This window comes from Phocoena sinus, chromosome 8, assembly GCF_008692025.1.
Source record: "Phocoena sinus isolate mPhoSin1 chromosome 8, mPhoSin1.pri, whole genome shotgun sequence".
Taxonomy (NCBI): Eukaryota; Metazoa; Chordata; class Mammalia; order Artiodactyla; family Phocoenidae; genus Phocoena; species Phocoena sinus.
In genome coordinates, this window is record NC_045770.1 from 63,285,860 (window position 1) to 63,298,013 (window position 12,154).

A 12,154-nucleotide genomic window follows, 5' to 3' on the forward strand; every position below is an offset into this window, starting at 1 on the left:
TCTAATACACAACACCAAGGTATGTACCAATACCACTTGGGCCAAAATGAAATATGTTTGATGCCATAGCCTGCACTTACCATCTAGGTGCTCTGGACATGACCATCCAATGAGCGGCCTGCCCTACAGAACTTCCCACATCCTCATCTTTGCCTGATCCTACATTCCCTTCCTCCCTACAAGCCATGTTACTAGAGGCCCAACCCTGCTCCACTTCTGATAATCAGGTGCCTTCCTGCTGCTCCCACTCTGCATTCCACAGTCCTGAGAGCCTAGTTCCCACTACTGGCTAAGTTCAAAGGGGTCAGTTTAGCCCAGGGCACAGCTCCAGCCATTTACATTACTGTGTAGTAGAATCACTTTAAAGATCTCAAAGCTAGAGCTTCCAAGAAGGTTCTAGCCAGAGAAAGGCAAGGACTCCCCGCCTGCTCATCTAGGAGGTATTCTTCTCTTGTTACAACCAATACCAACTGGTCTGCCTCTGGGGCTCAAAGAGGTTTTGCTGGGCCTTCTCCACCCAGTCCATGTTGGGTGCACCACATATATGTGTGTTTCACCCGTGAACATGAACATCTTGTCCTACTCCCCTCTCCCCAGAGAAATGCAGCAGTCTCCAACACATTCACCAGCATGGTGGACTCCTGAACTATATAAGCAGCATGACACTGCCACCCTGGAGATTGTAGTACTTCAGGTCCACCCCATGGCGCTCAGCCCACTGGGTACAAGGAGATGAGCTTCCTGAGGAGGGCCAGGTGCCTGCGCCCAGGGATGAGGACAACCTGAAAAGCGGCTGGCTATGCCAGTGCATGCAGCAATACCACCACAGTCTTCTCTGCCCCATGTCACCAAAATGATACAATGGCAGTTGCTCTAGACTTGCAGGCACACAGACTTAAGCCCAAACACTAGGTCTACCACTCAGCGACCTTGGTTGGGCAAGTCACTTAGTCTCACTTAACTCCTCCGTGCCCCAGTTTCTTCATATGTAAAACAGAAAGGAAAAACAGGAGTGGCTATGAGGACTGAATTAAACAATACTTGAGAATTCACATGATCCTCCATGAATGTTGACTTTGAATTCAAAAGATTTCTCATATCCCATTCATGGTAGGGCAATAACCTCAATTATCAACTCTCCCAGGTGATGAAAGTCAGATAGTCTGAGAGGGAGATTGAAAAAGTGGTCACAAATTCTCCTCCTCCCTGTGTCCATGCCTTGCAATCCTATCCATTAAAAGTGGAGTCTTCTCTATCCTTTGAAGCTAGGCTGCCCTCATGACCCGCTTTGGCCAACAGAATGCAGCAAAAATGACACTAAGTTCTAAGCCCAGACCTCAAGTGGCTTTATATGACTGCTCTCGCCCTCAGAACTCTAAGACTGCCACGTGAACAACCCCAGGTTAGACTGCTGGAAGATGAGAAACCATGTGGAGAGAGGCCTCAGTTGTCTCAGGTATCCCACCTGCAGCCGTCACAAACCAAGTAGCCCCAACTGACCCACCAGCTGAACACAGACATGGGTAAGCACAGCAGAGATTAGCCAAGCCAAGCCCAGCCCAGAAGAACTACCAAGAGCATCCCAGCCCAAACCCTCAACCTGTAGAATCATAAACAAAGCTTGGTTGTTGTTTTGACCACCAAGTTTTGGAGCGGTTTTTTATGCAGCAAAAGATAACTGATATATTCTGGAAAAATCAAAATCTACAAAATCATGCAAAATAATATTTTAATACTCTTCTTTCCCCCACCTACCACTCCGCTCCCCTGCCCCGCAAAAAACCCCTCCCCTAGCCTCCACAGAGCCATGGACTTTAATGACAGAACTGGATCTGCAATCTCCGAGATACTCTCCTGCCTGTCAAGAACAGTGGCCCGTGGTGGAGAAGGATGCTCTCTACAGGTGGCATCATCCAGGGGAATCACGTGACTGTCCCTCCCTACCACCTGGCTGCCCAGGGAAGATCCTCCTCATCTACTCCCAGGTCAGAAATGCTGTTCTAATTGTTGGAAATAATTTCCAAAAGGTTTCCGACTCCCTGGTACCAGATGCTCAAACATTTGTCATAGTCATACAGCCTCATTATCAGCATGAGAAAGAGAGAAATAACTGAATAGATCAGACAAGGCCTCATCACACATCCTGTACCTCCCCGGCCTTAAAGACCGAAATCCTCAGCTTGTCACTCAAGGCCCTTTCTGAGTTGGCCTTAACTCTCTCTAGTCTCATCTCTAGCTTCACCTGCCACACACCCTATGTCCTTGCCATGCCAAATACCTCTGCTATCCCTAAATGCGCCAAACCTTTGCATAACTCTCGGTTTGTGAAAGTGAATGTTCCCTCTCCCTAAAACACTCTTTCTTGCTGCCCCACTCCTTTTCAGATAAGCTCCTATTCAACCTTCCAAACTTGTTCAAATATTCTACCTTTGAGAAGCAGTGTTGATTTCCCTTGGGAAGAGTTAATTATTCCCTCTTCAGGGTTCCCACAGCATCCTGAACATCCTTCTAGTACAACAAATATCACATTGTATTTTAACTATCTGTTCATATGTCTACATACAAAAATAATCCACAATTTGAGACTAAAAGATATTGCATGATTTTTATGTTTCTTGTGGGCTTGAGTATTCCAAGTGTGTTCCTTGCACTCACAGCCAATGAAAGTAGTCAAAAGCCATTTGGAAGTTTTCGGGGTGGTGGAAAAAACCAGCCCAGGAAAATAAAGGAATCAGGTCTGATCCAGAGCAGAGGTGTGGGGCTTGGGAAAGGCTGTGAACTGGGAGATGTGGGTTCCAGGCCCAGGACTGTCACTGACTGTGCAACCTTAGGTAAGCGACCCCTTTTCTCTGAACTGTACTTTCTACACCCTTAAATGAGGGGAATGAGAATAGAAGGGAAGTATGGATTATCCAACCCTCCTCCTCTGCCTACTGCAACCAGGCTTCAGAAATATTCCCCTGGGCAAGATGGGAAGGGACAGACAGCCACCCTTGTCAGCAAGTCAGGGACAGGCTTGTGGCTGAGGGAGGCCTGGATCTAAGACCTCCTCCAGTCTGAACAGGGGCTGCTGCAGCAGACAGCAGGGCTGGAGAACCGTGGCGGTGATACACACAGGTACCAGGGCAACTGTGGGGACCAGAGTGGACACAGAGGACATAGGCTCTCTTTGTGTCACAACTTTTGCCCAGAAATTCTTATCTTCCCTCAGAAGGTCCCTAACCCCCATAGAGCTGTGTCAACCTTGAGCTCTTTGTTTTTTAAAGAGGATTCCCCATTTTTCAATGAGGATACCAAAACAAAGTTTTTTTTAGACAATTGGAATACATAAACTCTTAGGGCTGTGGATATATATAAAATGACCTAACATCAGCTTACAATATTTAACATTAATTTAGTTTTTAATACATATTTAAATCACATATTACATAAAATATTTAGATATATTGCTTTTTTCTTTCTACTTGAATTATTCAAGCAACAGCATTGAGCTTTTATTTCATACAGAAGAATATCAATTCTGAGAAATGCAGGACCAGGGCCCAGGGGCCACACAACCATCCCCAAAGGGGGTGGGCTTCTGCTTCCAGAATGAAGAACACACAGGCACCAGAGGTTCTCTGAAAACTGAAGATGTTCAATCCATCTGTCACAAGAGTGAGCACTTCTGGTCCCTGGGAGGTATGGGACAAATTATTCTTTTACCACCACTCCCTATATTAGGCACTTTACATGTCTTATATAATCATCAAACCATCTCTTAGAGGTAGGCATTGTCCCCATTTCATAGTTGGATAGACTGAGGCTCCAAGAAGTTGTCACCTACCAAAGATCATAGAAAGCAGAGGCAGAGCTACAGTTGGAGCCCAAGTCTGTCCACCTCTAAAACTCAGCCCTGTCCACTATGCTATACTCTTCTCTAATTCAAGTGTAAATAAACAAGGTAATTTTATTTTAATTAACTAAATGATTTGATTTTAAGTAAAATATTCCATAATAATGATCAGACTCTAATGATGACCTGGACCCAGCTTTGAACTTGGAATCGAGAAGGAGCTGGAAGCCAGCCCCAGCTATGCTTAAAGTTTTAAGAAATATGATCTTTGAGAAAAGGCAAATGAAGCAGAGTTTGTCTGCCTAGAAAAAATAAATCTGGGGGCAGTTTCATTCTACAGATCAGTGGTTCTCAAACTTTGTTACATATTTGAATCATATGAGGTACTTTTAAACATCCTGATGTCCAGTCCACACCCCATATCAATTAAATCAGAGTTTCAGGAGGTAGGAGCCAGGCATCAGTATTTTTTAAAATTCCCCAGGTGAGGGGACTCCCTGGTGGCGCAGTGGTTGAGAGTCCGCCTGCCGGTGCAGGGGACACGGGTCCGGGCCCTGACTCGGGAGTACCCCACTTGCTGCGGAGCGGCTGAGCCCATGCGCCGCAGCTGCTGAGCCCGCACGCGTAGAGCCCAGGCTTTACAAGAGAAGCCACCGCAATGAGGGGCCCCCGTACCTGTTCTCTGCCACTAGAGAAAGCCCACGCCCAGCAATGAGGACCCAACGCAGCCATAAATAAATAAATAAATAAATAAATTTGTTTTAAAAAATTCCCCAGGTGATTACAATGTACAACCAAGTTTGAGGACCAGTGCCAAAGAGAGAGTACCCCTTTCCCCTGTGGCTGAGCCGGACAGACCTGCCCCCTGTATCGTGCAGCTGAGAAAGGCAAGCTCATCCAGTTTTAAAGAGGCTCCAACAAGTTAAGGAAGACTCTGAATGCAGCCGTCATGTATTTCCCCTCTGGCAGAGAAGAGAAAACGGCAGATGCCCAACAGACAGAAGGGTGTCCTGATACCTAGGTACCCTGGGGGTTGGTGGGGAATGGGAGGACACCTTTTGCGTCCCCTAACTCCCAGCTTCACTGAAGGACCCATGAGCAGGCTTGGGGTGCAGCCTGAGGTCTGGCACTACAACGACTGCTGCTGGGGCCTAGAGAGTGTGCTGAGCCCAGGACTTAGTGAGGCAGCAAGGGAGGCGGGCCAAGACCAGGCAGTCCACCCTTAGACATGAACGGCAGTGTCAAGACCACCTGGGCATGGGGCTGGGGTGGGAGAGAAATCCCAAGGAGGTCTCAGAAAACCAGCATGGGTCAGCTCAGCACACCAGGTCGGGATACACGCACATAAGCCTGAGCTCAGTGCTAAGCAACACTCTGAGGGTTAAAAAGCCCTTCATTCTAGAGCCCTTGTCCAGGGCTCCGTGCAACTTTGCCGCTGGGGCCCAAGCTCTGACTCCAGTAGAGCAGTGGCATCACCTGGAGAAGACTGATGCTCCACTGCCAGCTCTCACCTGTAGAACCAAAGCTGGACAAACCCAGCTTCCAGACCTAGCTTTTTCCACTGTTCATCTACCCAGTTCCCTCATCATAAAGATGGTGACACAGAGGCCCAGAAAGAGGGAGGGACATAGCTAAAAACCACAGAGCCTTGTAAATCACAGGTGGCACCTTGAAACACTGAGCAGTCCCTGATTACCTCTGTCAGGGGTATGCCTCTATCAGACACTATGCAAGGAGAAAAAACACTCCAGTTATATTCTCTGGCAGGCTGGCCATCCTCACTAACCATTCCTGCCCTCCCACCCAAGGCAACCCCAGGGTACTGGGCATCAGCTAAGGCCCCCACCACACAAGCCCCCAAAGCCTTCCTCTAGCCCATAGCTCAGAGCAGCACCGCCTTTGAGAAACACGTTGCACCCACTCCCCAGATGCCCAGACCCTGCTAGAAAGACAGATTTCGATCCTAAGGTGATTCTACTCCTGCCCCTGGCTGCCAGCAGGCTTACCTGTGGGGCCTGCTGCCCTGTGATTAGAGCAACACCTGGGGGAGAAGTCAGAAGAGCGACAGGTGAGACCACCACAGGTCCCAGAGGATGGTGCTTACCAAGTGCCCAGGAACACCCACCCTGCACTCTGCAGCCAGCTGGGCTGCAGGGCCTAAGCCTCAGGGAGCTGGGTGCGGGGTGGGGAAGGGGGAGCAGCCTGGGTCCTCTCCTCCTGTGCCTGATGCATCCTCAGCCAGGGCTGCATTTCTCCAGCTCACCTGAGACGCTTCTGCAAGAAAGGGCTTGGTTGACTCCTCCTGTTCCTGTTTATCTCGAAGGCTCTGCAGTATTTTTCCCAAACTGAACAGCAAGAGGGAGACCTCAAAGAGGCGACTCTTCCTAGCTGCATCTCCTTCCTAATCCTCTGGGTGCCTTGGAACAGAAGCTCAGAAGGAAGAAAACGAGATTTTCAACTTTCAGGAACTAGCTCTGTCGCCCTCTGCATAGCTCAGGAGGCCATCACTCTCAGCCTTTTAGGACTCGATCCAAAAATCCTTCAGCCCTCCATGTTCCCCAAAATGACAGTGCTCATGTGTGGCTGGAACCTGCCCCGATCCGGCAGCTCATTTAAATAGAGCTCATCACAACAACAGTGTTGGTAGAGAAGTGAGTAGCTGCAGGGCCCTGGGGACCCCCTGTTTATACGTAGGAAGAATGATGCAATCTGGGTATCAAAATAGCAATCCAGAATGGAATAACAGGCTCACGCAGCAGCGGTGCCTGCACAGCCAGAGCTCAACTTGACACACTCTGTCAGCCCCACACTACTGCAGCACGCAGATGCCAGGCACACACTCTCACCACAGCATTTTAAAAATCAGCAGGAGCCCGAGAGAGCCCTCCATGCCCCCGGCACTAAAGGAGGGTGGGGGTGAGGGGGCTTCGACAGACATTAAAGTCTGTCTCCTACACACTCACCTGCTCCTGCCACTTCACCTGAAGTCCTTATCCTGTGATGTCACAGTCAGTTGCCATAGTGACCAATTGTCCGTCACAGCGGAGGATTAGAACTTCAGATGGAGAAGACACACATTTATAATGCACAACGGTCCTAAGAAGTGTCCCTCGGCAGCTAACTCTACCCCTCCCCCCAGGGAGATACAGTCACACACAAGCTGGGAGAGAAAGAGGAAGGAAAAACAGGGTCAGGTTAGAGGAAAGATATTAGGATGGGGCAAGACTACGAGTCCAGGATAATTGCTAAAGCCCAGAGTACAGGCAAATTTCAAGAGCACGGAGGGGAAGTGACAGGGAATGAACTTGGAAAGACTGGCAGTAGAGTAAGTGCCTGAAAAGCCCTGGATTCTAAGCCAAGAGGCTTGACATTTATCCTAAAAGCAAAGGCCACCCAAAAAGGTTCTGGCTTTGTGACTATCTTGATGGACTGGAGATTGGGGGTGGGTTTCAAAGAGAACCAAGAGGACATGACCAAAGTAGGATGCTGAAGGGAGTGGTGGTGTGTGAAGGAAAAAGGGTCACATGGATGGGCTGCCATGAACAGAGATAGGTAACAGGAGGAGGAAGAGGGCAGTTGCCAAATCTAATCGTACCTGTATCCTACTTTCTCTGGCATCCATTCCTTCTTAAAAGGATCAGGCCTCATTCTGCCTTGCTGGACCAATGATTCACAAATCTGTAGGGTTTGTTAGAAATCCCGAATCTACCAAATCCAAATCCAAATCTCTTGGGTGTGGGTACAGGACCAGGAATCTATGTTTTTAGCAAGTTTCCCAAATAATTCTTGGGCATCCAGACCAGCACTGGTTCAAGGACCAGTAATCAGGAACCAGTGGCCTGGACAACTACAGTAGCTTCCTAGCAGGTCTTACTGCATCCAGTCTTGTCTCCTCCATTCATTCTTCTCAGGAAGCCAGAAAGACTTTTCAAAAATACAGATTTGATTATATTCCACTGACCCAAAACTTTCAATGGCTCCCCACTGTCTACTGAGTAGCCTAAATTGGTCAAGACCCTTCTGTTTGGAAAGGAAATTTGGCTCTAAATTTCCTTTCCAAACAGAGTTCCTACTTCTCTCCTTCAAGCAATCCTATATTCCAACCAAAGTTAACGCCCTTCTGTTCCTCCTGCCCTCTCCTCCCTGTGCCTCATGCTAACACTATCCCCTACCTGTGATTCCCTTTCATATTTTTCTGGCCCTGCCTGGCTCCTACACAGCTATTCCTACTTGATGCCACCCACAGGTTCAAATCCACCCAATTTCCCCAGGCAGAGCCTAAAACAGGGGTCAGAAAACTATAGCTCACCTGTTTTTGTAAATAAACTTTTATTAGAACACAGTCATGCGCATTCATTTCCATACTATGACTGCTTTTGTGCCGCAGTGGCAGAGTTGGGTAGTTGTAACAGAGCCTCTATGACCTGCAGAGCCCAAAATACTTTCTATCTAGTCCTTTACAGAAAAGGTTTGCTGACCCCCGAACTAAAGCAACAGCTACTTTGTTTAGTTTCTCCCTTTGAGGTTCCATTCTGGTAATGGGGATCCTGCTTATTCCCAAGTCAACTCCCATCCCTGTGTGCTCTAGTTCTGCTAACTGGGTCACATTTGAGCTAGAACTTCAGTTTGGGGTAGGATGTAACAAACAAGGAAAGGACATTTCAGAAGGGGGGAACACCATAAACAGAGGATTACAGATGACAAAATACGAGGCCCCTCAGGGAATGAGTGATAAAGCTAGCCCGTGCAGAGGAATGACAGATGAGGCTCTAAAATTAGCATGGGGTCAGACTGGGAAGAGCCTTAAAGGCCATGCTAAGCTTCTGTTCTGAACTGCAAGCAATTAGGAGCCCTTTAGGTAGCTAGAAATTCAAGCTCAGGATAGGCGAGAGTGATCAGAGTTGAAGCTAGAGGATTTGGGAGCATAATCCACAAAGGCAATAGGTGAAGTAAGGTCAGGCAGGGGGATCCAGGGACTGTGTGGCAGGAACAGGTAGCAGATCTAAGACAAGAGTCAGAATCTGGGCATAATAGCCAGGTGACAGATTGAAGCTGGAGATGGATGATCCACAGCCTTCAGAGTCCATGCTCCTAGGAACCACCTGACTGTGAAGTAAGCTTTCTGTGTCAAGAAAGTACCCATAGTGGAATGCAGAAGGTATGGGTAGGATGACCCTGGATTCATCTCTTCTGATAGAGTGGCACCTTTATCTCTTTTCACTTCCTATCTCAAGAGTCAATCCAAGGGCTGATGCATTGACATACTCCATGCAAAGCCACTGTCTCCATTTCCAACTGGGCCTGGACAGAGGACCAGTGGGGGAACCAAGGGCAGCACCCTACTCTAGGTCTGTGGTTCCTACTGTCCCTGAAGCCCAGACAAGCTCCAGATTGGCAGGCAAGGGAGCCAGATTTTTTTCTGGCTCTCTGTAAGCGACCAATTACGTGACATCCAGCAGAATTCTAGAACTTTCTGGAATCCTGATGTCCCATTTATTCAATGAGGGGTTAGAGATATACTCTAAGGGCCTTTCCTGCTCTCCAGCCATCATAGCAGTTAACCAATGACTGGTCCCTCTTGAGTGAGAGTTCCCGCAGACAAGAGGCCCCTCCAAGACCCTGTCCATCAATCACATCTACCTTGAACTCCCTCCCTAGCTATAGCTTTCCAAGTAGTGCCAGCAGCAGCAAGCACGTCCCCCAAAACACTGCCTGCCTCCTTCCCATCACCAGGGGAATTGCTCTCCCAGTAACGGCTCTGAGGTACCAGTGCTACTGCCAGGGCCCTAGAGAGCCAATTAAGGTGGGGAAACTGTTCATGAACTGAAAAACCACCCTGCTGATAGGCTCTGGAGCTCCAGCTTCTGCACCTGCTGCACACCCAGCTCAGCCCAGCTCAGCCACCTGCCCTCCACCTGGGAAACTTGGGTCACTGCCCACAACAGATCCCACAATAGTTGCACACACTGTTCATCACCTGAAGTGAGCAAATAGCAGTCACCTCGCCTGCCAAGCTCCTGGTGCTGGGCTCTCATCCCCTCTACCTCCCACTCTCACCCCAGGCCATTAGAGCCCCTCCAGCTGAGCCGCTCATTAAGATAAGAATCATTTCCCTCTCTGACTTTGAGGTTGTAACATCTTGCATCAGGTCCCTCTCTTTGGATCTTCCCAAATCCCCAAGGCCTGCCCACTGAGGAACAGAGATTGCTCCCCCTTTCAGCATTTGTAGTTTTCAAGGGATATGCTGTTACCCATCACTAGCTTCAGGAAGCAGGAGGCTATGGTGGTTATTTGGTGTTCTTAGAGCTCTTCAAGTCCAGTCCCAGAGAATATCCAGGATCACCTAGTCAGTTAGTGCTAGAGTCCAGACCGAGCTCCAGGGCCCATGACTTCCAGACCAGGGCTCTGCCCATATGTAGACTGCATCATCCACACTGAGATTGGGAAAATTAAGATACTAAACAAAGAGATTCTGGAATCTGGACCTCAGAATCAAGGTCTCCCATCTAGGATATGTGTTTTAGTAGATTTGAAGAGAAAGAATAATGTTCCTTTTATTCACATGTGGAAGGAAATATTCAAGTAATGGCCTTCCTTCCCTAAAACAACACATAAAACCATAGGAGCCCTGAGAATTCTGAAGACAGATCCAGCACATAGTAAACAGTTTCAGGCATGCCAGCTTCCTTCAGAGCTTGCTACACTTAAAGTATCACTTGGGGACTCAATGGCCAACTTTCCACGTAGAATTTGACCTGGGACCATTTTCAAATAGGCTTAAAAGCAAACAGTCCCAAGAAGATATTCCCATTGGCTGAGTAGATCCGTTTCCAGTATCCAGCCTTTCTGGAGCCTTCCACTCCAGTCATCCCACAGCACAGCTAAGACACTGTGTGCTCGGCATACTACTGCCTTTGCTTTGGTCCCCATCATCAGCTACCTTATAGGGTTGTTGTGAAGTTTAGAAAAGGTAATACAGGCATAAGCGCTCGGTACAGCATCTGCCAGCCAGAAGGCGCTTGATAAATGTGTTTTGCACCTCACAACTTGAGGACTAGAAAGGGGCAGTGTCATAAGTGAAAAAAGTTTTCCTTCCAGGCAAGAGTCATGGGAGATCTTTGTGGGTCCACTGATTAAATCATTTGTTCAATAAATATTCACTTAGGCCCTCGTCCTGTGTCAGGTTCTATGGCTGTGGCATTGTAGAGATGAAAGACACAGCCCAGTTGAATGAGATGCCCACCTCACTCCCTCCCCCAGTGCTGAGCCCCACTGCAAACATGCAGGCCTGGTGAGGCTCCACTGAGGGATCAGAGTTGAAAACCAGCTGGACAGACACTGAGCCCAGGCACAGCCCCTCTTCCATTCAACTCAGCAACTTCTCAGTTCTGCCCAGCAACCAGCAGGAATAGATTTATGGAAATGGACTCATCCCCATGCAATGTGGCCGCAACTGGCTGGAAGCGTTGATGCTAAGGAGCTATTTAATTTGTCTGTCTCTATCCATCTCCCCTGCCAACCCTCTACCTATTCCCATATTTAACTTTTGAAAGCCCCAGATTGGCAGAAATAGGATAAGCCTTTTAGCAAGTCTGTACTCCTACTCTGCTGGATAAAGTGGCAGTGCTAAAAGCTCTTTCCAAAGAACCAAACTCCCAAAGCATGGCTTCTCAAATTACAACAGGAATCTAAGTTCAGGTACTGGGTATCTCACTGGACTTCCCAGAGATAGGTGACATCTCTGCTTTTCATCAGTCAGCTCATTTGAGTGCCATTCTTTTAGTCCTTCAGAAAACATTCAGTGAGCAACTGATATCCACCAGTCCTTGTGCATGGAAAATCTCCCAGAGGTATTGCTCCTTTGCCTAAACTTTAAACAGTCTTCTCTTCACATTCTTACCACACTGTATTATTGTCATCTGTTTAGTTATCTGCCCTTCAATAAAATATGAGTTCCTTGAAGGCAAGGGCCCTATGCATCGTAAATGCCATAGGGTCTGGTACATAAAAGTCAATAGAGACTGCCGCCATGTTATGCCCTCCGTCTGCTTCTCTGGGTGGGGTGCTGTGTCAGGACCTTGCTTCAGAGAGCTGTGTGGATGAAAGGCTCTTGGTGCTCCAGCCAGGAGTCAGGGCTCTGCCTCTGAGGTAGGAGAGCCAACTTCAGGACACTGGTCAACAAGAGACCTCCCAGCTCCACATAATATTAAACGGTGGAAATATCCCAGAGACCTCCATCTTAACACCAGCACCCAGCTTCACTCAACGACCAGCAAGCCACAGTGCTGGACAACCTATGCCAAACAACTAGCAAAACAG

The 12,154-nt window shown here is 48.2% G+C and overlaps 1 protein-coding gene across 2 annotated transcripts in view; it reads right to left on the reverse strand.

Moving 5' to 3' along the window:
* The window catches only part of TRIM66 (tripartite motif containing 66), a 64,832-nt gene that overhangs the window by 34,305 nt on the left and 18,373 nt on the right, over positions 1-12,154 (reverse strand). The gene's annotated exons all lie outside the window — the stretch shown is intronic.